The sequence below is a fragment of the Sciurus vulgaris genome, assembly GCF_902686455.1.
Source record: "Sciurus vulgaris genome assembly, chromosome: 12".
Classification (NCBI taxonomy): domain Eukaryota; kingdom Metazoa; phylum Chordata; class Mammalia; order Rodentia; family Sciuridae; genus Sciurus; species Sciurus vulgaris.
In genome coordinates, this window is record NC_136473.1 from 50,297,680 (window position 1) to 50,321,929 (window position 24,250).

A 24,250-nucleotide genomic window follows, 5' to 3' on the forward strand; every position below is an offset into this window, starting at 1 on the left:
TCTCTTGGGCCCTTGTCCCCTTTGCCCACCCCTGCTCCTTCTTGTAGCCATCCATAGTTTCCTCTGGTTGCTGGCAGGTCTTCCTGGTTTTCCGAGTTGCCTTCTCCTGGCACATTTCTTACTGCTTTGCCCAGGGCATAGAAAGCTTTAAGACCAAGAGAGATGCTTCAGGATAGGGGATTAAAAGGGCCCAGGGACTCAAAAATCTGGACTTGAGGGGCGCTCTGGACTGAGGTTCAGTGGATTCCTGGTCCTAGAGTGCAGTCAGTCTTCAAGTACCCATCAGTAAGAACTTGACTACTCTGTGGGGTAGGTGGGATTTTGTGGGCTGGGTCAGAAGGCACTGTGTTTCTGTGGGGCAGAACGGCAGTACAAAGCAACCTTTAGATCACTGTCCACTCATCAATCGGGGGCACTTTCCATTGTTCCTGTTATTTTCAAAATGTCAATAAAGTATCAATGCCACCTTCTGCTGGGCTCCAGTTCTCCAGTGAACCTGAAGCTCATTTAAATTAAGAAGGGTGCACTCAAAACCCCTACTTCCTTGAAGGGTCACGGCTGCAGGTGGTTCAGGGCAATGTTTACTTCCTCTCTCAGCAAACATTTATTGAAAGCCTCAAGTGTGTGGGCTGTGGGTGCAAAACAAGCTCACATAGAAGTGGTGTCTCCTCTCCTGAGGCTGATAGCTTTCTAGGGGACAGGGACATGAATCAAACTCATAATTAAGAATAAAATGCCAAGTTTGCTAAGTCACACTGAGGACATGGTGCCACGAGTGTGTGCCATGGCTGCGGTGGGACTCGACCTCTCCAGGGCCGGCGGGGAGACCTTCCAGCAGAGACGCGGGGGCTGCGGGCCAGAGAAGGAGCAATGATTCGGTGAAGAAGGGACCACAGAAGGATCGTCCATATCTAGGGCTGCACTTTGAGGAAGTGAAAGGAGGCCTTGTGCCCTTAGAGGAAGAGCACAGTAGAAAATGGGCCGAGGAAGTGACAAGAGTTCAGATATCAAAACACATAGGCTTGGGTCTTGCCCTCTGTCGGCTCTTGACTCCCCCTCAGGCCTCCAGAACAGTTCTCTTCCCCGAGCCAGGTCGTGAAGATCCTTATCTTCCCCTGACTTGGACTCGGCCCCCCAAATTCTGACTTGCCTTGTCCCAGTGGATCAGAAAACCCTGTTTCAGAAGGGTCCTGCCCGCCCCCTTGGGAGGAGAGACGTGCTGCACAGACAGGCTCAAGGACTCTAGGCGAGCTCGCTTCCCCCACAACGTCCAGCAGGAGAGAGGACCCCTCTGTTCCGTCAAGTTTGACATGGCTGTCCCGACTACAGTCATGCTTGCACAGTGACGTCTCCATGAAAACCCGAAGGACAGGGTCTGGAGAGCTCCCCCAGACCAGGAATCTCGGAGAGGCTCCTGCTCGACATGGAGCTTCTGCCCATGTGTGTTAGTGACCACTCGTAGGTCTTCCTTGTAGCAATGTCTACTTAAATCCCTTGGCCATTTAAGCATTAGGTTTATTTGTCGTCTTATTATTGAGTTTTAAAGTTTAAAATATATTCTTGATATTAGGTTCTTACAGCTATCCAATTTGTAAATATTTTCTTTTAGCTCATGGGCTGTTTTTTCCTCCCTCCCTCCTTCCCTCCCTTCCTTCCTTCCTTCTTCCCCCACAGGGACTGAACACAGCAGCACTTAACCACAGAGTCACACCTCCTGGCAGTTGTTTATTTTTCCATTTTGAGACAGGGCCTCACTAAGTTGCTGAGGCTGGCTTTAAACTTTCCATCCTCCAGCCTCAGCCTCTCAAGTCACTGGATTACAGGTGTGTGCCACCCTCCTGGCTATTTCTATTTTTAAAATATAAATAAACCAAAGAGATTCCTTGTATATTGGCCTCTAAGTTGTTTGCTTCTTCATAGCAGGCTGAGACCTATTAGCCCAAAGGCTGGCAACACCAAATTTAAGTTTTTATGTATTCAGTTGTTTTGAGCATAGTCCAAATAAACAAGTTTTCACCCCCTCTGAGCCTTCTCTGCTTACCCTGTGAAACATGCAGCACCTATAGCCACAGATAACATAAGCCCCAGTGTTATAAAGACCAGAAACTGCAGCTGCCCTTTGAGCTGAGACCCCTGTGCTGCTGCACAGCATCACCTAGATGCCAAGCCTCCTGTCCAGTCCAGTCCCCTGGAAGTTCCCTGGCTCTCCTCCACAGCTGCACGGTGACTCTCCGAGCCTCAAACAGCACCAGGAGCTGAAGGCCTTCCTCCTACCTGTCTGTTCAAGCTGCACCTGAAGATGACTTTGCCCCTCATGGCCTCTCATGCCCTCTCATTGGAGCTCAGCAGAGCTGCTGCTTTGATCAGCCCCAAAATCCTTGCACTCGTCCCCTCTGATTTTCTTCTAAAAGTTTTATGGTTTTAGTGATTGCATTTAGCTCTCTGATTCATTTTGAGTAAATTTTAGTTTGCTATTTGGGATAGGGACACAATTCATCCTTTTGCATGTGGCTATTCAGTTGTCCCAGAACCATTTGTTGAAAAGATTTTTTTGTCCACTGTTGAGGGTCTGAAACTTTCATTGAAAACTAATTTACAAAATACACATGGTTCTGTTTCTGGATTCTCAATTCTATGCCATTAATTTCTGTTTAATCCTCAGACCAGGACTACACTGTCTTGACTCATGTAAATCTGTAGTGAGTTTCGAAATTGAGAAGTGTGAATTTTCTACTTTTTTGTTCTTTTTAACGTTTGTTTTGACTATTTTGAATCTTTTTTGTGTTCATAAAAAATTTTAGAATCAATTTGTCAATTTCTGGAATTTGGATGGGAATTGCATTAAATCTGTAGGTAAATTTAGGGAGTATTGCTATCTTAAAAATATTAAATTTGCCGAGCAATGAACATGGGATAGCTTTGCCTTTATTTAGATCTTTAATTTCTTTCAATGTGTTTTATAATTTTCCATGTATCAATCTTGTGCTTCTTTTATTAAATTTATTTCTAGGTGCTTTTTTGTTTTTACTACACTTTGCATGAAATTGTTTACTTAATTCTTTTTGGACTGTGCATTACTAGTGTATAGAAATGCTGTTGATTTTTGTATATTGATTTTTTTATATGTAATTTTGCTGAATTTGTCTATTAGCTCTAGAAAATTTTTATTGACAGGATTTTCTATAAACAAGATCACATTGTTTGCAAATAGTTCCACATTTCCTTCTCAGTCTTGATGACTTTAACTTATTTATCCTAACTTGCCTGACTATAAATGTTGAATGAAATGAAACCGCCAGTGAAATATCCAGTAAAAGTGGGAGTGGGGCAGACAGAGGTTCTTATTTTTTCCCCCTGATTTTATGGAGAAAATATTCAGTTTTCACAAGTAAGTATAACGTTACCTGTGGCTTTTTCATGGAGTCCTTGCATCAGATTGAAGAAATTCTTTTTTTATTTTTTTAATCATGAAAGGGTATTGGGGGTTTTTTGATTTGGTTTGGTTTTCAATTTTTCCTGCATCTTGTGAAAACATCACCTGGCTGTCTCTTATTCTGTTAACATGGTATAGTGCATTAGTTGATTTTCAGGTGTCAATCAATCTTACTTTCCTGGAATAAATCCCCCTCAGTCTAGAAGAATTGGTGGATGGTTGTTATTAATTTTTCTCTACCTGTTTGGTGGAATTCACCAGCAACGCCATCTGGACCTGGAATTTTCTTGTGGAAAGATTGGTTTTTCTCAGTGTTGGGAGTTGAACTCAGGGCCCCGTGCCTTCTAAGCACACACTCTACCACTCAACTCTCTCCCTGTGGAATGGCTTTTAATTACTGTCAATGTCCTTATCTGTAAAGTGTTCATTCAGGTTTTCTATTTCTTCATGAGACAACTTTGTGAGTCTGTGTTCTTCTAGAATTTTACCCCCTACATTCAGGTTGTCTAATGTGTTAAAACATAGTTGTGCACAACACTCTCACTATCCTTTTAATATGATTGTTTCATAGTTAAGGTAGAATACTTGGGAGTGAATCCTGTGAACATTTTGTTCTCTCACAAAAGTCTAATTCATTTGCCAGCTTGAATAGAGAATAATATGTAAGTTTCTTAAAAAACCCATCACAGGGTTTCTGGAAACTAATTTGGATAAAATAAAATCATTTTCATATGCTTCCCATTTATTTCCCAGAAGGTAAAATTTAGGTGTTAATGGCTTTTAATAATTTATACATTTATATAATTTTAAATTATTTTTTATTTGAAAATTTTACTTATGTATTCTTGATATTTTCCCACAGGAATCTGATTCATGTTTAATGGAATTCATGCTCTAAAGTATTTTGGAGCAGAAGGTATGAGCACTAGGTCAGAGTTTTCATATTTTTGTGTATTTTTACTTGCATATACGATTTTGATTTTCAAGAGAAACCTACAAGAGCAAAACAAAACAAAAAAAATCATCTAAGCCTGAATTTTATAACTACCTGAGGAATTTTTTTTTTTTTCAGGCAAGGAAAGTTTCTTCTTTAACTGCAACGTCATGGCTCTTGGATTATAAGGACTTTCAATCAGCTTGTCCAACATGCTTAGAGAAAAATTTCCCTTCTTTCTTCATTTGGCCATTTGACCATAAGGTGCATTAGAGAATTTATATGAAAATCAGGTTTGTAAAGTGTCAACTGATCTGATATGAGAAAAATTAGTGCTTCAGGACAGCCTTTTGATAACACGATTCAATGTGAAAGCCAAACTTGAGTAGTCTGTTTATATGAGTTGAAAATAAATAAGAAACCAAACAAACGATGATTTAAAAAATAAACTTGAGTTTTTACCTTTCTGCAAGCTCTAAGACAATAGTCTTAGAGTATAATTTCATTTTTCTGTTCTCCATGGTTTGTAGATAACTTTGAGTTTTCCGCACTGTTGGTTACATTGTCCTGAGATGAAGGCCTAGTTATTATAGAAATGCATCTGAGTTTATTTACTGCTGAATCTGTTTTACACTATGTATTTATTGCGTTCTTTTTAAAATTGACTTTAAATATTACTAGTATCAAAATATCTGATCTTTGGATGAACATTGCTTTTGTAAAAAGAGCATCAGTGGGTTTGATTCCTAATTGTGCATCCTTACTGAAGGATGTGAGAATGCTGTAATACAAATAATTTTTCTAATATCTGTTTTGGTGGGTAGAATAGAACTCTTCATTTCCTAACAAAAGGATGTTCAGCAGCTCAGATAATGTAGGGTTTGTTCTATAGTTGTTTCTTCTATCATTTTAAATCTAAAAACTCTGCCAATTGTGAACATTGTAAGTAAATAAAAGACTAAAGGCATTCTAACTCATAAACCATCTCAAGGCATGAAAAAAACACAAGTAGAAAGGAGCCAAAGGCATGTATAATTATACATCCAGTGTTCTCTGTGTCTTGGGTTTGGAATGAAACTGCTACACAATCCACTATGGGAACTTACAGTTCTAAGTTCATCTACTACCAGGTAGTATTTCTATTTTGTGACCACCAACCCTATTCAGTTCAACTGGTGGAGAAGAGTGAGTTTCCTAACAATTTAATTTTTAGGCTATATTTATCCTTTACCAGTAAGAAACTGACAGCAGTGACAAGAATTTCTTCACCTGTCTGCATTCTTATTTATATTCTTTTAGAGTTGCTTTGCCATATTTAAAGACTTAGCAGCAGTGGGTAGATCTCTTTCTTCCTATCTTTCTATCATCTATCTATCTATCTATCTATCTATCTATCTATCTATCTATCTATATGTATTAAAAATCTAGATAGCTGAGGTAATAACATTTAGCATCTAAAATAACTGAAAAGAGAACACACATTCTAATACTCTGAATTTATGTAAAGAAAATATGTTATACTTAACATTCATGAGCACAGGACTCAGTTGATACATATTTCTTCTCTCCTTTAGGGTTCACCTTCATTTGCTACCATACCAATCTACCCGGACAAAGTTCTCCATTTTGTTCTTGAGAGGTAGGTAATTAACATCGTCAGCATCGGGGGTGTGTTTCAGTGGTAGAGTACTTGCTTAGCATGCAAGAGCCCCTGGGTTCAATCCCCAGCACCACAAAATATATAAATAGATAAAATGAAATGAATAAAATTAAAAACTGACAATATTATATTGCTAAATCTTAAGTCACTTCAAACAAAGAGTCCTGGTTAAAACATTGAATAATGAGAATATATGTTTATCTCTTCCTATTAAAACTCCAATATAATGACAGTAAAGGAATTTTTCATAAAAAGCGTATTAACCATGGTTAATACACTTTACAGAGAATGGTGAGATCTTAGCAGGCAAAAACATTTACACTAGTTTAGGAAACATTTACACTAGTTTAAAGTTTAGGGAGTGATGTATGACTTAGCAAACTAGAAGAAATTATAGAAATTATAGTTTGAAACTTGTAGAGGTCATAGTACTGATAAGGTTGGGTCAATTTGCTCTGGATAATCTCCAAGGGAGTCAACACTTAGCTGCACAGACCCCTGAGGAGGCAGCTGTAAACTAGATATGGACAGAAATCCACTTTTGAATAGGTCCTTTCTTCTATGCTGCCCTGGCAGACATAGACCTTCGCCCTTACTCCTATTGGAGACCACAGTCTTGTTTTCCACAGAAACAAACTAAATAGGCTCCAGATTTTGTGGATCTAGATACAACAGACAGTAGAGATACCATGTGGAATAAAAATAGGGAGCAAAAGAAAAAGGAGTTTCCTTTCCAACCCAGACAAAAAATCTGTCTCTCCACAAACAGAAACCTAGGAAGTTCTAATTTGGAGAAGCTGAATGGTTAAACAAACAAACAATGAATAATTAAAATATCAACATAGCTATCTGGAGTCCTCTTCAGTTAAAAGAAGGCCAGAGACCTGCTCGTTTACCCTGTATTACCTATTCCGTGTAATAATTTCCACTCTCATACTTACATCTTCTAAGCAGTTGTTAGTGTGTCAAATAAAATGACAGTCCAATCAATCACTGGACATTCAAGGGAAGTCTCAAACTGAAAGGAGTAAAGCCCAAACAAATTATGAAAAAATGAAAGAAAGGAAGGAAGAAATGAGGAAGGAAATAAATTATAGATGAAGCCCTAAAATTAAATAAAACAAAAAACTACTGTTAGATCATATAGGATTTCTATTTCATTTTAACCTTTTTTTATGTGGTTCTGGGGATTGACCCCAGGTTCTCATGCATGCCAGGCAGGCACTTTGCCCCTGAATTTTTTGAACACTGTCATATTGTTTCTCATAGTAGCTATTCCATTTTACATTTCCACCAACAGTGCATAATGGTTCCAGTGTTTTCATCTCCTTACCAATAAATATTTTCTTTTTATTTTTAATAAGAGTCATCCTAACAGATGTGAGGTATTTCATTGGCATTTTGATTTATATTTCCCTTGGTCATTGGTGATATTATACCTTGTTTTCATCTATGGTACCTGTTGTCCATTTGTATATCTTGAACACCACCACCACAACAAAAAGAATAAAAATATTAAAAAATAAATGTTCCTAGAAGAAAAAATATGAATTAGCAACATTTCAAAATAAGAGTTTTAAAGAGTAAGATTTGAAGATAAAATTGAAAATATAGAGAAGAAGAAAAATAATAGAAAGATGCAAACAGTTTGGAATGGGTTACACAATTAGAAACTAGACTTGAGACCCAGAATTAAATTGACAGACATTTCTGAAAGAAAAAAATTAGATAGCAAAAATTCATCCAAGAATGAATTGCATAATTCCCAAAAGTGAATGCCATGAAATGTTTCCCCAGGATACTGCAAATGTAAAAATGTCTGTATCATAGTTTCTTACTGTAAGAGATAGGTCCTAGACAAATTTAGAGGAAAAAAAAATTCATGCACAGAAGAATTAGAATCAGAATGATATTCATTAGACTTTTTTCAACTCCAACATGCAGAGCTAGAAAACAGACTCAAGTACTTTAAAATTCTGAGGAAAAATTATTTCCAATTCACAGCTCTTTCTAGAAAAAAAAAGTCAATGATGAAGACTGATTAGAGATATACATTCAAAATGCAAACACTTAAAAATAAAAAAACACAAGATTTCTTGTCCTTTGGTGGAATATTTAAGGGAATATTTAAGGAAAGGTAATATTTAAGGAAAATGAAGGATCCAAGAAATAGGGAGCTTAACATAGGAGAAAAGCAAAGAACCATTGTAGCCTAGGCTGGGCACCAAATGAAGAAAATTGAGAGTTTCAAGAAAAATGTGATGGGCCTTTTGCAGTATGTAGGTCCTTAACAGATGAATTGGATCATTTGAGAGGAAAATAATAATTTTGTGTAAATAAAGGCCAGAAAATGGACAGAAAGAGTGCTAGAATGGAAGAGAAATATGACTAAAAATATCAGGTGAAATTATTCCAAGTGTTAAAGTTTCTCCAGAGGGAGATACTAAAGAATGGAAGGTGGATTAAAATGCAGTACCTTATGATGTTTTCATACGTGCATACACTATGTGATGTTTAAGTAAGGGTAAACATCAATCTCCTCAAATATTCAAATATTTATTATCATTTTTATGGGAAAAAGCATTTAAAATACTTTCTTACAGCTTTGTGAAGCATTGAGTACATTGTCATTATTTGCAGTCACCTATTGTGCAATAGAAAACCAAAATGTACTTCTCCTATCTGACTATCTGATCAATTTCAATTTCAATGGGATGTTTGTAAGAGAAGCAAGTATTTATTCTAAAAGATTTCTTAATAAATTTTATAATATTAACTGTGAAATGTACTTTTTAAAATGATTTTGAACTATTTGAGATAAGACAATTCAAAACCCAGAGATTTTTATAAAGAATAAGAGTAGAAAAATGAGCATTTAGTTTGATCATTTGAGTTAGTGCTGATGGATCACACAAACACACACACAATCTTTGATGGGAAACTCAGTACGGAGATGTATCATAGGCATAAAGCTAGTATTAGAGATGAAAAACCTTTTCATAATATGTGCATAAGATCTTTGAAATCAAAAGAATGGGAAAGTTAAGGGCTTTAGCAATAAAATTAAAAGTGAAAGTTCCAGGAATTGATGGATTATAAAGTTCTTCTAGGAAAAGAACTGTAGTTAGGGCATTTACCATGAGGATATTAGTATATTCAGCTATAAAATAGGGTAAATGGTCCACCATACTGAGCATTAAAGCCAGAAACAAGTTCTGACCAATGTTCTGTTAGGTCAAAAGATATTTAAATAAGATGTATAAAAGATATATAAAATTTTACATATTGTTATGGTTTAGACATGAGGTGTCCCCCAAAAGCACATATGTGAGACAATGCAAGAAAGCATAAAGGTGAAATGATTGGGTTATGAGAGACTTGACATAATCAATGCATTAATCCTCTTATAGGGTTTAACTGAGTGGGTGGTAACTGTGGGCAGGTAGGGTATGGCTGGGGGAGGTTAGTCATTGGGGGCATGCCTTTGGGGCTTATATTCTGTCCTTGTTGAGCAGAGGTCTCTCTCTCTGCTTCCTGGTGCCAAGCTCCCAGCTGCTTTCTTCTACCATACTCTTATGCCATGATGTCCTGCTTATGTTGGCCTCTGTAATGGTTAATTTGAAATGTCAAATTGATTGGATTAAGAAATGCTGATGATTAAGAGGCTTCTGGGTATGTCATTGAGCGAAGGTCTAGGAATGATTGGAATGTGGGATAGTGAACTGAAGTGGAGACCCTCTGTAAGCATGGCAGCACTGCCCAAGAGGATAGTGGATTGGATGGGATAAAAGTTGGAAGAACAAGGAAGTAGATACAGATGCAAGCTCAACTCTTCTTGAACAGGTTCTTGATTATTGTTGTGACCTGAGGATATCAGACTTTTGCTTCTTTACTCTTCCAAAGCAGACTCTGCCAGTGATTCTAGAGGGAGTTTCCAGATGCCTTGGTCTTGGACTAGGATAGCACTGTTGATCCCTCTTGTTCTGAGGCTTGTTCTTGGACTGTGCAGCTACTAGCTCTTCAAGGTCTCCAGCCTATAGATGGCCATTGTAGACTATCTAGCTTCTGGTTGTGTAAGCTAATCTAATATATTCCCTTTTTATAATCATATTCTTGTTGATTCTGTTCCTCTAGAGAACCCTGACTAATACAGTCCCTGAGGAATGGAGTTGGCCATGTATGGTCTGAGACCTCTGAAATGGTGAGCCCCAAGTAAACTTTACTTCTCCAATATTGTTTTTAGGTCTTTTGGTCACAGCAGTAAAAATCTGAACACACAGACTAAAACATACACCCACCTACATATATATATATATATATATAAACTTAATATCCATTGATCAATCTTCTTATTTATATCAACTTCACTGGGATATTTGTAAAAGAAACAAGTATATATTCTAAAATATATTCATTCTAAACTTAAAAATTTTTTATTTAATTTTTATAAATATCTAACTACACACAAGCACATACATACATATAAATACATGTATATATATGTATATACACAATATCTAATATCTAAAATCCATCTACTTAAATTAATTTACTATTTACCTAATCTAATAATTGATCATTTAAGATTAACTTCTTGATCATGAGAAAATGTTTCTTTTTAAGTTTCTGGTACAATTATTATTGGGAAAGGTCAAGAAATACACTTACTAAAATAATTGGAAAACATTTTAGTATTTTCATTATAAAATTGTCATTTAAATAATTTAATAAATGGTGGTAATGGTTATACAACATTGTGAATGTATTTCATTTCATTGAGAGGTACACATAAAAATGGTTAAAATGACATATTACAGAGGCTGGGGATTCCCACAATCTGCTGTCTGCAAGCTGATGTAATTCAGCCTCAGTTTGAAGGCTTTTCAGGGAAACCAGTGATGTAAATCCCAATCTGAGAGCAGGAATGATGGGATATCACTAATATAAACAAAATGTATTTAACACAAATTACAGGCCAAAATATAAAAGCAGAAATACTATAAAGGTTATAGAAGAAAATATAAAATAATATTTTCATGATTTAATGTTGGCAAATATTGGGTAGGGTACAAAAAGTAATCAATAAAAGAAGAAAATCTGAAAAACTGGACTATATCAAATTAAAAACTTCTCATCAAAAGCAATCCTTAAGATAAATAAAAGGCAAGTCATTAAGTAGAAGAAAATATTCTCAAGACATATATCTGACCAAATAACAAACAAACCTTTACTAACAGAACAAAAAAAATGTGATAGCAAAAAGGCAAACAAATATGGGCATACATTGGAAGAGGCATTTTACAAAAGAAGAAATATGAATGTTCAATAAGTAAAAGAAAATGCCTAATATCATTACTAATTAATAGAACTAATAGAATCCAAATTAAATCCAAATTAATAGAATTAATAGCATCCAAATTAAAACCACAAGAAGTTAGAACTACACATATACTAGAATGGCTGAAATTAAAATAATAATATAAAAGTGGACAACAGCAAATATGAGTAAGGATACATTGCTAATGGCTGTGTAAAATTACACAACTATTGTGGAAAATGGTTTTACAGTTTCTCAAAAAGTGAGTAATATACCTACCTTATGGCCTGGCAAATTCTTCTAGATCTTCATTCTGAAGAAATAAAAATGCACATTCATCAAAGGATATTCTTAGTGTTTTTACTCATAACATTCCCCCAAAGGGAATATCTCACATGTCCATGAGCAGGAGAATGGAAATTAATAGAATAAAATTGCTGCATTCAATGGGATACTACTCTGCATTAAGAAGAGAAAAAAAATTCTACTGATACCATCAATAATCCACAAGATGCTGAAAGATATGCTGAGAGAAGGAAGTTGATGTAAAAGACTAAAAATTATATTATTAAATTTATATGAATGTTTTGAGAAGACAAAATTATCATGGTGCAGTAAACCAAGAGTCATTTACTGGAAAAGCAGTGGGATGGATTGACTGGAATGGGCATGAGAGAACTTTCTGGGGGGAATAGGAAAGTTCTGTACTTTAATAAGGGTGTTTGCTTCTTGGTAGACTTTCCAATAATGGCCACATAAATATTTCCAATCTCATAAGCTCTTTCAGAATTTTTCTACCACCATTAAGAACCAAAACTGAGAAATTGATTTCTCTTCATCCTGCATGGGCTTGAGACTTTCAAGACTAAATCATAAAAATGATAAAGGTGTTGGTTTGGCTCTTTCTTAAGATGATTTTCTTTGGAACTGATCCCTCATACTGTAAGAGACTCATATGGACAGACTGCAACAAGTAGCATCAACTGCCAGATATGTAAGCAAGCAAGCCTAGAGATGATTCTGGCCCCTTCCCTTTGAGTCAGACACCCAAGATCAGAGATAAGCTGTATATGCAATGTCTTGTCTGAATTACTTACTCTCAGAAGCTATGGTCATAAAAATGATTCTTTCATGCCATTGTGTTTTACAGTAATTTGTGGACAGCTATAGTGACTTTAAGAATCATCTTTCAAAAAAATTTTAAAAAAAGAAACCCTGGGGGGGGAGAATCATCTTTCATAATTAATTGCATATATTTTATTCTGCATTTAAAAAATTATCTCTTGAGCCAGGTGTGTGTGGTGGTGCATGCCTGGTAATCCCAGTGGCTCAGAGGTTGAGGCAGGAGGATCATAAGCCTCAGTAACTCAATGAGGCCCTAAGCAACTTAGAGAGACCCTGTCTCAAAATAAAAAATAAAAAGGGCTGGTGGTATGGTCAGTAGTACAGTGCCCCTGGGTTCAATCCCTATTACCCCCCCTCCCACTTCCAGAATTATCTCTTGACCACATCAGGAGATAAATAAGTATATATTTGACTTGTGCATATTTTAGTGTCTATTTTGCTTTCTGAAGGAAACTAGGGCAATCCTTATGTGACAAAACAGCATTGCTATATATTGTTCCATTCTGTTCTATGCAAAAACCACAAAATCAAAACACCTTAATTTTTTAAAGCAGCAGAATAGTTGGCCAATTTTCTGACATTTTAGTTTTTTGCTTAGGTGGTAAATCACTATAAATATATCCTTCATAAACTTGAATCATGCTATAAGCATGCCTTTTAGAGATGCTATTATAAGGCAAACATAGGGCATTAAGTATAGCTAAAGGTAATATGAAATGATTTATGCATATGATTTGTTTCCTAAAACAATGGGACCATGGAAGGTAGTAATTTAGACATTAACTCTGAGAGTATAATTATATCAAGCAAATGGAATGGTTCTGAATACACACACCATGGAAGAGTGGCACTTTGTTAAGTCTGAAAGCTGTCTAAATTTGTAAAATTGTGTAACATGATAAAGAAGGACCAAATTCAGAGATTTGTGCATCTGGTTTTCCATGTAAGAAGAAATAATACATTTATTTTTAATTTTTCAGAGTGCCTCACACATGCTAAGAAAGTGCTCTACTACTGAGCTGAGTTATAGCTAACCCTTAAACTCTAACTTTTAAATGAAATCATTTATAGGTATTTTGCCTTTTAACTTATTTGAATCTAAAATTTCTCTATAAAACTATGAGAATGAAATAAAAAGTTTACTATAAAAAAGTTTTTAATTCTAAACTTATTTTAAGACCTGTAAAGGCAGCAGTAGATTTTGGAACTTCAACAACAGAATGAGATTTTGAGGTTTTCCCATTTGTTAGTGTTGAATCACCAAAACATGAAATAGAAATTCTACTGAATTTATATATTTTTCATGTAATTTCCACAGTAGAGAGGCTACCTTTGGACTTGCTGATAGTTTAAAGTAATTTTAATTCTAGGTTGGAAAAACTGAGAGCAAGTTGTTGCTGTATTCTATATTTGATAGATTAGATTGAGTTTGGAGGTCCTGAATTAAGTAAAGTTTGACTTCGGATATGAATCTGGTCTTGTTAGTCTTGCTGACACAGCAAACAGAAAGAATAGAGGGAAATTCAATGTTCCTTAAGGACACACACACACACACACACACACACACACTTCAGCAGAAATCAGAAATGCAGGCTCACACTAGGATCTGTGGAGAATACAGCTTGCTCTCATGTCACAGGAAGGAAATTCTATTTTAGTAGGAATGCAAGTTTGTTGAAATATGCAACTTGCTCTTTTCTCCTTACAAAGCAGCAACAGTAATCAACAGTTTCCAACTAGGGAGCTGATGTTTGCTGTATTGGCTTTCAGTTTTGTCATTCCCTAGCCCCTGTCCTGCACTATGACTACTTTTACAAAGGTTTTACTGATCCAGGGATATTCTCTACAGCACTTTCCACAATTCTGCGGAGAGCTGCTGCTGCTTGCCGAGGGGCTGCTTCAAGCGGCTCGCCTGTGTGCGCAGCTCTTACAAAAGACCCCGGCTCCAAGCGACTCTCCAGCTTTCAGCCCGACCAGGGGGACAAAAGACACTTACTCTTTAGAAGTTCATGAAGCAGCTTCCCGTTTATTCAAATAATACCCTCAATATATAAGCAGTCTCATGCATAAGCAATTGTAACCAGATATGTCCATCCAATCCTGTTAAAGGTCAAGCAGTCAGGAGCTCCAGCATACATTTAAAGTATATCTGTCCACGTGCTAGGCAGCTGAATTGATTATCATACAGCCAATTGTAAACTCGTTCTGCCTTTCTCCATGCATATTCAGAACAGCCGTTTGCTCTCTGCCAGTCCTCCATCTTTGGATGCATGTGGCACAACCCTGGGCCCCGGTTTCGCCCGCCACACAATTCAGATTCTCCACTAAAGTAAATAAATAAATAAATAAATAAATAAAAAGGTTTACTTTAAAACTTAGTATTCCTGACTCCTGAGAGTCCTTCTTTTAACACATAAAGTGTTGGTGAAGATAAGAGAAAAACATTGACTTGATTTAGTATCTGTAGTGATTCAACTAGGTGATTCTGTAATATTTCTGTATTTGCATGTAGAATTCAATCTTTACAAAAACATTTACAGTTGAAGAAACCATGTCAGAAAAACTGAGTCAAAACAGCAAGTGGAAAACTGAGACTCAAATCTCGATTTCCTATCTTTTAGCCCTGCACTTATTGATACCGTGCTCAACAATTGCAAGCATTAGGACACTTGTTTCTTGGGAGAGTAAGGGGATGAGCAAGGGATGAATTATTGTTTGAATAAATTATCAAATGCAATGGTCTAAAATCAAAGGAGTATTTCCTAGACACAAGTAGTTTATAGTGGGTTAGGGCATGTGAAAAATATGCATGCATAACTAACTACATAGTGAAGGAGGTTATTATAAAGTGACTTCAGACTGAAGATCTATGAATTTTAAATGAAGTGAGAAATTATGTCTAGCAAAGGCTACAGGTGGGAAATAGGTGAATCTGAACTGGAAGTTGATAAATAGGAGGATTTAAAGAGGCAACACAAAGTGAACTTTTCTGGGCAGTAGAAATCTAGACACACAGGCTCCTGATAAACCAGTCATAAGATTTCTAGCAATATAAAAGCAAAAATACTAATTTTTGAAAGATGTGCTTAAATACTCAATATTTATTTACTGACTGTATTGTACAATTCAAATGCAACACATTTGAATTTGGAAATGTCATGTGGTAGGAAAACCACAATGGGAAAATAATATTAACAAAAGACATTAGAAAAGAACCAATATCTGTGATTTTCTGTGAAGAAAATGTTCACTTATTTTGTTACTGGAGTAAATGGTATAATGGTAGCAGATATTTATAGGCCTTTACAATTTACCATATCATGGTAAACAATTTATTTAATTATCTCATTTAATATTTAAAACAACCTTCTAGCGTAAGTGTTATCTCTGTTTTACAGATGAGATAACAGAAGCTAAAGTTATCTGAAGTCACACAGGAAGTGACAGATCCATGATCTGAAAGACTTTGGTCAAATGTCAAGGTGTAAGGCAGGGAATGATTTGTGTTGAAGTCAGAAAGATTGGTAGAGTTTTTGCGTGTGGAGATTGTTTGGGAAGACCAGTTCTTATTGGGGAGATGAAGTAAGTGAAGCCCAAAAGTTGAGAGAAAAAACTTTAGTTTGTTGAAGCATTAGAGATATTTTAAGTAGTGGGAGAAAACTTAAAAAGGTAGGTTGGAATAATGAAAACAGACAATAGTAATAACAGTGGGAAGGAAGGAAGGAAGAAGGAAGGAAGGGGAAGGAAGGAAGGAAGGAAGGAAGGAAGGAAGGAAGGAAGGAAGGAAGGAAACCTTGGTAAGGAATTTGGATATGCAGGAAGCAATGAAAGTACCTTAGATTACAGGGGACAGTGATGTGTCTTATTCACCTTTGTTTCCTCCTACAGTTATTTAATTCAATGCTTCAAAAATGTTTGTCTAAGTATGAGTTAATAATCAGATTGAATTTTAAGAAAATTCAATTAAGAAAATGGGCTATGTGCATTGGTTTTGTTTTCAGGGAGACAATTTTTAAACTACTCTATATACTCTGTAGACCGCTTTCATTTTCTTTCATATTTTCTAGGCAAATTTTATGTTTTGTGTCAGAAGAAAAGTAAATTGTTCAGTAAATGACACTTTGACAGAGGATAGACATCCAAATTGGTCTGCTTTATATTCATAGTATTTTCCCCCTGGGTTTTTATCATTATTTCAATTTAAATAAGTTGTGGCTCTTCCTTAATCAGCCTTTTAAGCTGTGTCATATGTTCATATTTTTCATGTAAAAAAATAATTGGAGCCCTGTTACTCCCAGGCCTGTGCTATCAGTATGTGTGTGATACTGAGGGATCATTGTCACTTGTGGTCAGTTTGAACTCTGCACTGGTTCAATGGTGTCTGGGAAACTTTAGAGTTGTTACATTCTCTGTGTCTCCAACACATCCCCTGACTGAATGGTTACCAAAATGTACATCTACTTATACCGGCCTTCCTCCTTTTTTTGGCTAGAATTTTGGGGTGTGTGGTCCTTCTGGGTCCCTGACTTACCTAGGAGTGTCATGTGGTTCTCAAGTGGTCACAGTGCCTAGGATATGACTCCCATGTTGACTTTCTGGACATTCATTGTGGTTTAAAGATACACAGAAAAAAAAAAAAAAAAAAAAAAAAAAAATGCATAGAGGAAGTGTGCTTTTTAGGGTATTGTTTCCCCAATGACACGATGTTTTTAATATTCAAACATTAATCAATATTATATTTGAATTTACTGGAAATTTTGACTATATGATTTATACAGCTATTTATATTATTATTTATTATCATCATGTCTAGAGTTTGTACTTGAAATAATTGAAATTAAATATAAAGGAAAAATAGGGCAATTGGGAATAAAAATAGATTAAAGTTGTTGAAGGAAGCAAAGAGAAAAGATACTACTAGATGCTTAAAGTGGTAGAATTAATATAATTCTTTACTACATTTAACTTTCTATCTTCTGGCAGCTAAGAGGGAAAACATGTCATATTACCTAGGTTCAACTTCCTAAAAGATGAATGCATGTACATTTGTCTACAGTAAGAACATTTTTTCCTAAACACAAACAAAAATTTTCTTTTTTTAAATAATTGTTTTTTTTCTCTTTTGATTAATTTGTATTGATTGTACATACTACTAGATTCTGCAGTGATATTTCTACACATTTATATAGTGTGCACTGATCAAATCCAACCTCCCTTTATCTCCATCTTCTCTCCTACCTTACACCCAATCTCTAGTAATCACTATTCTGCATTAAGGCAATTTTTTAACTTTTCACTTATTTTTTTATTTTTTAGCTTCTGTGTCTGTGTTATTTTGCTTAACATAATGTTCTCTAGGTCCATTCATTTGCTGCAAATCACAGGATTTTTTTCTCCTTAATGGCTAAATAATACTCCATTGTGCATGTCTACCACATTTTCTTTATCTCTTCATTTGTTGATGAGCACCTAGGCTGATTCCAAATCTTAGCTATCATGAATAATACTGCGATAAACAAGTGCATATATCTCTTCGGTATGCTGATTCACTTCCTTTGCATAAATACTCAGAAGTGGGACATCTGTATTATAGTTTTAGCATTCTAAGGAACCTCCATACTACGTTCTTACTAACGGTATATAACATTTTACTTTTCTTTTCTTTTCTTTTTTTTAGCATTTTACTTTTCTATACATTTTTGCCAGCATTTTAAACAAAAATTACCTGTCTAACCTTATAAAAAGACCTTGAGGCCGCAGACGCTGCGTTCGCGCCACATTTTTAAGTTTCATTTCCATCAAGACATTGCTCGTTCCTCCTCCCGTGGCCTCTTCGCGAAGTAGACTCTTCTTTTGAGCAACGGGGAGCACCAGTCATGGAACCCCAACGCGGAAAGGCGACTCGGACTGCTTCGAAAGCCGGAGCTGCCACCCGCAAGGTTTCGGAGCCGAGTACGAGGGTCGCCCTGACCGAGCCCCGCGAGTCTCCCGCTGCTCCCCGGGCCGCCCAGCTCAACGTGGGAAAGTGCGGCCCTGTCCGGGAGTCACGATCTTTGCAGACCAAGAGCGCCCGGGACCCCCAGGGGAGCTGCAGGAACGTGCACTCGGAGCCGCTCCAAAAAGGCAGCTCTGCGCGCCGAGGGTGCGCCGCCCTCGGGCGTTAGTAGCACCGGCCGAGCTCAGGCGAAGACGGCTCCCGCCGAGGCACCGAAGCCTCCTGCGCCTGAACCCGCGGAAGTGCCTTGCTCCTCACGCCCGCCCGGGCCCCGAGTCTGGGCGTGCCGGAGGGGGCGCCTGGCGGCTGGAAGCCCCGGGCTGAGCTGGACACGTTGAGGCTCAGGCGCCAGGAAATCTCAGCAGCCGCGGAGGTGGTGAAGAAGCTTCGGAAATTGCTGGACTTTGATTCCAAGTCCAAAGGTGTGGAGCTGCTGCACACCGGGAGCTACTATGAGCTCGAGAAGATTTCTGCACCTAATGAATTTGATGCCATGTTTAAACTGGAAGTCCCCAGAATTCAGCTAGAAGAATATTGTAATAGTGGTGCTCATTACGTTGTGAAGTTCAAGAGAAATCCCAAAGGAAATCCTCTGAAGCAGTTTGTAGAAGAGGAAATATTAAAAGCTTCGAAGATGTTGTTAGAATTTAGGAAATTCATTAAAGGAGACATTAAAAACATTGAAGGTATAGATGTCATTATGGAGAAGAAAAAACGAGGGAGCCCTACTGTAACACTTCTTATTAGAAAACCTGAAAAAATATCTGTGGATATAATTCTGGCTTTGGAATCAAATAGTAGCTGGCCTGCTAGCACTCAGCAAGGTCTACCCATCAATAACTGGCTTGGAGAAAAGGTAGGGAGACACTAAGACAACGACCATTTTTTACCTTGTACCCAAGCATGCAAAAAACGGAAATGGTTTTCAAGAACAGACATGGCAGCTCTCTTTCTCTCACATTGAAAAGAATATTTTGAACAACCGTGGGCAATCTAAAATGTTGTGAAAATGATGGGGTAAAATGTTGATTGTTTAAAACTAATGAAATACCTTTTGGAACAGCTGGAAAAAAAGTTTGAAAACTGAAAGAATTGGATAAATTCTGTTCTTATCATGTGAAAACTGCCTTCCTGCATGTATGTACCCAGGACCCACTGGATAGTCAGTGGCACCCCAAAGATCTAGTACTCTGCTTTGATAACTGTGTGGCATTCTTTCCTAAGTGCCTCAGGACAGAACAACTTGAGCATTATTTTGTTCCTATAGTCAATCTATTCTCTCGAAAATAACATTGCGAAATAAGTAAAGAATTTCTGTCAGAGCAAATCGAATATGAAAGAAACAATGGATTTCCAATTTTTAATAAATTTGAAATTTTATTTTTAAAAAATCAAGAATTAAAGTGACAGTAGTAATTGGGATTGTCACAGTAATGATTGACTAGAATGAATGTAATTATTCAGTTCTCAGTTTGTCATAAACAGCCCTAATATAAAGGATTGTAGATAAAATGTGAAGGATTGCCAATCCTAGAAAAGACATTAGTTAAGAAATGAAAAGTAAAATGAGTATTTAAAGTCTAACAACTTTACCAGACCAGGCATTGTGACACATACCTATAATTCCAACTACTTGGGAAACTGAGGCAGGAAGAGGCCAGGAGTTCAGGGCCAGCCTGGACAACTTGGGAGACTCTTGTCTCAAATGAAAAATATAATAATTAAATTAAATTAAGAAACAAAAACTTTACGAGATTGGAAAGTAGAAAAAGGATGAAATATATATCCTCTCCAATTAAATTCCATCAAGCACTTATTGAATATCAGTTCACACCTATCACAGGTATGTGGAAGGTTGTGAGAGACAGTAGTAGAAATTAGTATTGCTTCCATAAAAGTAGTAGGTTTTGTTCACCTTAAAAATATATTTGGGGCTTTGGGGATATGGTTCTTGTTTAGTGTGCAGGAGGCCCTGAGTTCTATCCCCATCACCACACACAAAAATGTGTTGTGTGTGTGTGTGTGTGTACAAACACACATACTGTATTTTGAAGCAATGTCTGGTCTGGTCCTATATGCTAGGATAAGAAAGAAGGAAATGAAAAAATAAGTTTTATATTATCTCTACTTGTTTCAGAAAATAATCTTATAGGAAAATCTAGGATATTTTACTACATGTGACTAAAAATAACACAACTTATTTTCTTTTATTTATTTTTATTTTCAGTAATACTTTCTGGAAGGGTAATACATATTGTACCAAACTCAGAGAAGGGCGTGGGTTAAAATGTGACTCTCCTCTGTATTCAAGTAGCACTCATTCTAGAGGCACTGGTGTTCGTTAACTTTATTTGCTGGTACATTGTGCAAATAAAAAGATCTTGACTAATATAATATGTAATATTTTCTACTGAATTTTTATGAAAATTACCAAATAGTTCTCTTTTTGTTTTGCTCACTTTCATCTGGATAATAAAAATTCCTCAGAGGAAGAAAATGTGTATGTGGGGCGAGGGTTGTGTGGTACTCTTTTTCTTTCTTTTCTTTCTTTCCTTTTTTTTTTTTTTTTTTTTTTTTTTGGTACAGGAGTAGGGGGTTTGAGCCCAGGGGTGCTTAACCACTGAACCCATCCACAGTCCCCCTTTTAAATATTTAATTAGAGACAGGGTCTCACTGATATGCTTAGGGCCTCTCTAAGTTGCTGAGTTTGGCTTTGAACTCCTACCTTAGCCTCCCAAGGTGCTGGGATTACAGGCATGCACTACTGTGACTGACTTGTGGGGAGTATTTTTTTGACCTGACCTCTGCTTTTTGATTATACGAACAAGGAAATCAGACCAAATTCTCAGAGATGCAAATAGAGACCAACTGTGTAAGATCTGGATTTCTAATACTCAGGATGTGAGTTTAGTCATAAAATCCAAGAAGAGTGGTGTGGAAGAGAAATTTAAGATGAACAATGATGAACAATGCCAATCTCTTCATTCATGAAAAAACCGAAGCCATGGTAAATGTGACCTACTTTTGTCCAGAGTGATGGGTGTACCAAATTAGTGTCTAGGCAACCTCCCTCCTGTCTGTTGAGACAAAGGAGCACATAGTTCCATTTTAGTAGGCCTCCACAAGGTTACACATCCTAACTCCCCAATTCTGTCTTTGTCAGCCATCAAGGAGAGATTGGAAATAGGATTTAGAAATTGTAATGAAGCTTCTTATAGTCAGTAGAATACAAATGTGTAGTTTTGTTTAAAATTTAACATCCATGTCTTTCATAATCCTCTTCTATTGAAAGTTCACAATTAACTTTTAGAAACAGTCCAAATTTAAAATGAAATATTATTTTTTAAAGGTGATTTATATAGTATATAACAAAGGGATTTCACTTTTTATTTTATCCCACAAATGAAGAAAAAAAAAGTACTTTTTCAATCCACATCCCCCATTTAAGTTAAGAGGCTATTATAACACAGATATTAGAGTGATACTTTCTTCCAATAAATAAGACATTCATACTAATATGTAGATCCTTGTCTCTTTAACTTGTCAAATAAATAAATTAATAAAAGATCTCTTGAAAGATTTAACTTGTTGAAAAAATTTTTAAATTTCAGAGGTTTAAATAATCCCCTGCTGGTATTTTCTCATTTTCTTTCTCATCCCCTACTCCCACACTACCTCAATGTAAATTTCCTACAAAACCTGTTCTTTGTAGAAGGAGCCTCGTTACCTCTTTTCATCTCCTAAGTGAGTGGAAATTAGGAAGTTCTGACATTGAGCTTCACCACCATTTTTAACCACTTTCTGTTTGCTTTGCAGTATAGCAATTCTTGTTCTCCATGAGCTTTGAGAGCTATTTGTTTAGTTAAAGAATGTGACAATGCACAACTGTTCTAAGAGAGCCCCCAAACCAAAATAGAAAAGGCTCTGTCCATTTGTGGGCTTTTCTTTCTTCTCTGTCTTGTTCCCTGGCTTGTGGACATACAGATGCTAGCATGGGTTATTTAAGCCTCTATCCACAGGGATTATTAAAAGCCTCTTGAGCCAAATTTTCAGGAAATAAATGGGTTTCATAAGTGTATATTAATCTGTTTAGTTTTAGATAATGGAAACATACTACTGTGATATGAATCATATGTGGCATGTGAAGCCCAAACCCTTCCCCCAGGAGTGTAACCAGAGGCACCAAGGTGTTGGAATGTGTCCTCCTGGTTAGGGTGCTTCATGGGAGGTATTCAGAATGCAAGAGAACAGATCTGCATTAGGGGCAGTTTGACTTTAGGATGACAAGGTAAGCTGTGGTCTCTGTGCACTCTGAAGGGCAGGAGAGGACACCTGGAATCATGTCTGTGTGAATGGACTCAGTCTTCCAAAAGACACAGTTTAAATAAATGCTTCAGCAGGTAGTTGCTTAACCACAGTGCAACTGCAGGGCACATGTGCCCTCCCTTTTGGTGCTCCTTTGCTCAGGGGTTTACTGGGCCCCCTAGTGACCACTATACTAACAGGACAGGGTGAGCAGTTGGTTCATGTGTGCAGCATCAGGACCTATTCCAGTGGGTGCTGTGTAGTCAGCCAGGACTCTGTCTTTGTGAGTCATGTCAGTCCTGGAACTATGTCCATGGTTCATTTACAGAAGGCAGAGAATATTGTCAAACATAGGAATAGTGTTTTCGTGTTTGATGAAGAGAATTGTGAATGGGTCTCCTGGAGACTTTTCTTTTAGAATAGAAAACTCGATGCAGGAGAGGCTACCTGGCCCTGGGTGCACATTAAATGAGTGCATTTCCCATATTTTAGATTATCTGGATGCTTGAGAAGGCATAGGGTGGAGTGAAAAGACTCCTGAATGGTGAGTCCTTAACAATGGTATTGAGACCCTTTCTCTGTCACAAGATACCTGGTGACATTGAGCAACTGATTCATTGACCTCTGAGAATCTATTTCTTCCTCTCTGAACAGGAAAATAACTATCTGTTCTACAAATTTCATAAGAGTAGCAGTTGTAAATAAATAGCTACCAGGGGTAAATTACTTTGCAAATGTTAAAGTTATAGGAATCTAAAGAATAAATTATATTTTAAACACTATGAGATAGTGCTGAATATTTTCAAAGTATAAAAAATAAAATATAATACAGTAAAGATTAAAATGATTTAAAATACACGTATATAAATAGAAACAAATTACATTAGGTCTATGATTTAAAACCATTAGAATTATTTTCAAGTACTTATATTTTTGCTGACTTAAAACATGAAATTATGTACATTCTAGTAAAATACTATAAGTCATATATTTTCCACAATGCTACCACATATAATAGTTCACAGATGTTTCTTAAACAATTGATTATAAAGGAATCTGGTTTACTATATCCTCATTTTCCCCTTTCATCTATGTACACCATCTGCATTCCATGAACCCTGGGGTAGCTGGATCACCCATTGATAAGATAGACAAATATGAGGCAGGGTATAAATCAGACTGATCTTTACCTAGGATAAGTTCTAACAGAGAATCAACCTTTAGCCTTCTGGACAATGCCTAGATCCTGTTCACTCCATTTTCCTATAAGATAATACAAACTAATCCTAACACATTCATTTCAGAAACTTTATACTGAGGCCATTTCCCCATTTCTCATGCTGGAATTAAACCACACCTCTTTGTGCTGGGGAATGTTCAACAGGTAAGGTTCAGAAGAGAGAGCTTCAATCTGCAGACCTCACACCAAGTGATTACACAAGTAAGACACGTGCGTGGATTCTTCCAACTGAGTCATCCAA

At 36.7% G+C, this 24,250-nt stretch overlaps 2 protein-coding genes and 1 pseudogene across 5 annotated transcripts in view; all 3 read left to right on the forward strand.

Annotated features, from left to right (window-relative positions):
- LOC306641943 (uncharacterized protein) overlaps window positions 1–24,250 on the forward strand; it is a gene marked incomplete at its 5' end in the record, with an annotated part of 437,033 nt that overhangs the window by 147,062 nt on the left and 265,721 nt on the right. The window lies entirely within an intron of this gene.
- Window positions 1–24,250, forward strand: part of LOC306641209 (uncharacterized protein) — an 89,742-nt gene that overhangs the window by 4,286 nt on the left and 61,206 nt on the right. Inside the window, exons 3-6 of one of the 3 annotated variants that reach the window (XM_079106181.1) lie at window positions 5,942–6,006; window positions 10,162–10,228; window positions 12,132–12,231; window positions 13,450–14,327. The exons of 1 other annotated variant lie outside the window; for it this stretch is intronic. The gene's annotated coding sequence lies outside the window, so the exon portion shown is untranslated. Of the gene's footprint in view, window positions 1–5,941; window positions 6,007–10,161; window positions 10,229–12,131; window positions 12,232–13,449; window positions 14,328–24,250 lie in introns of those variants that run through there. One more of the 3 variants, XM_079106180.1, reaches the window with a different exon arrangement.
- Window positions 18,150–20,595, forward strand: LOC306641647 (cyclic GMP-AMP synthase-like; annotated as a pseudogene). Its single transcript has one exon. The product of its transcript is annotated as a cyclic GMP-AMP synthase-like (transcript).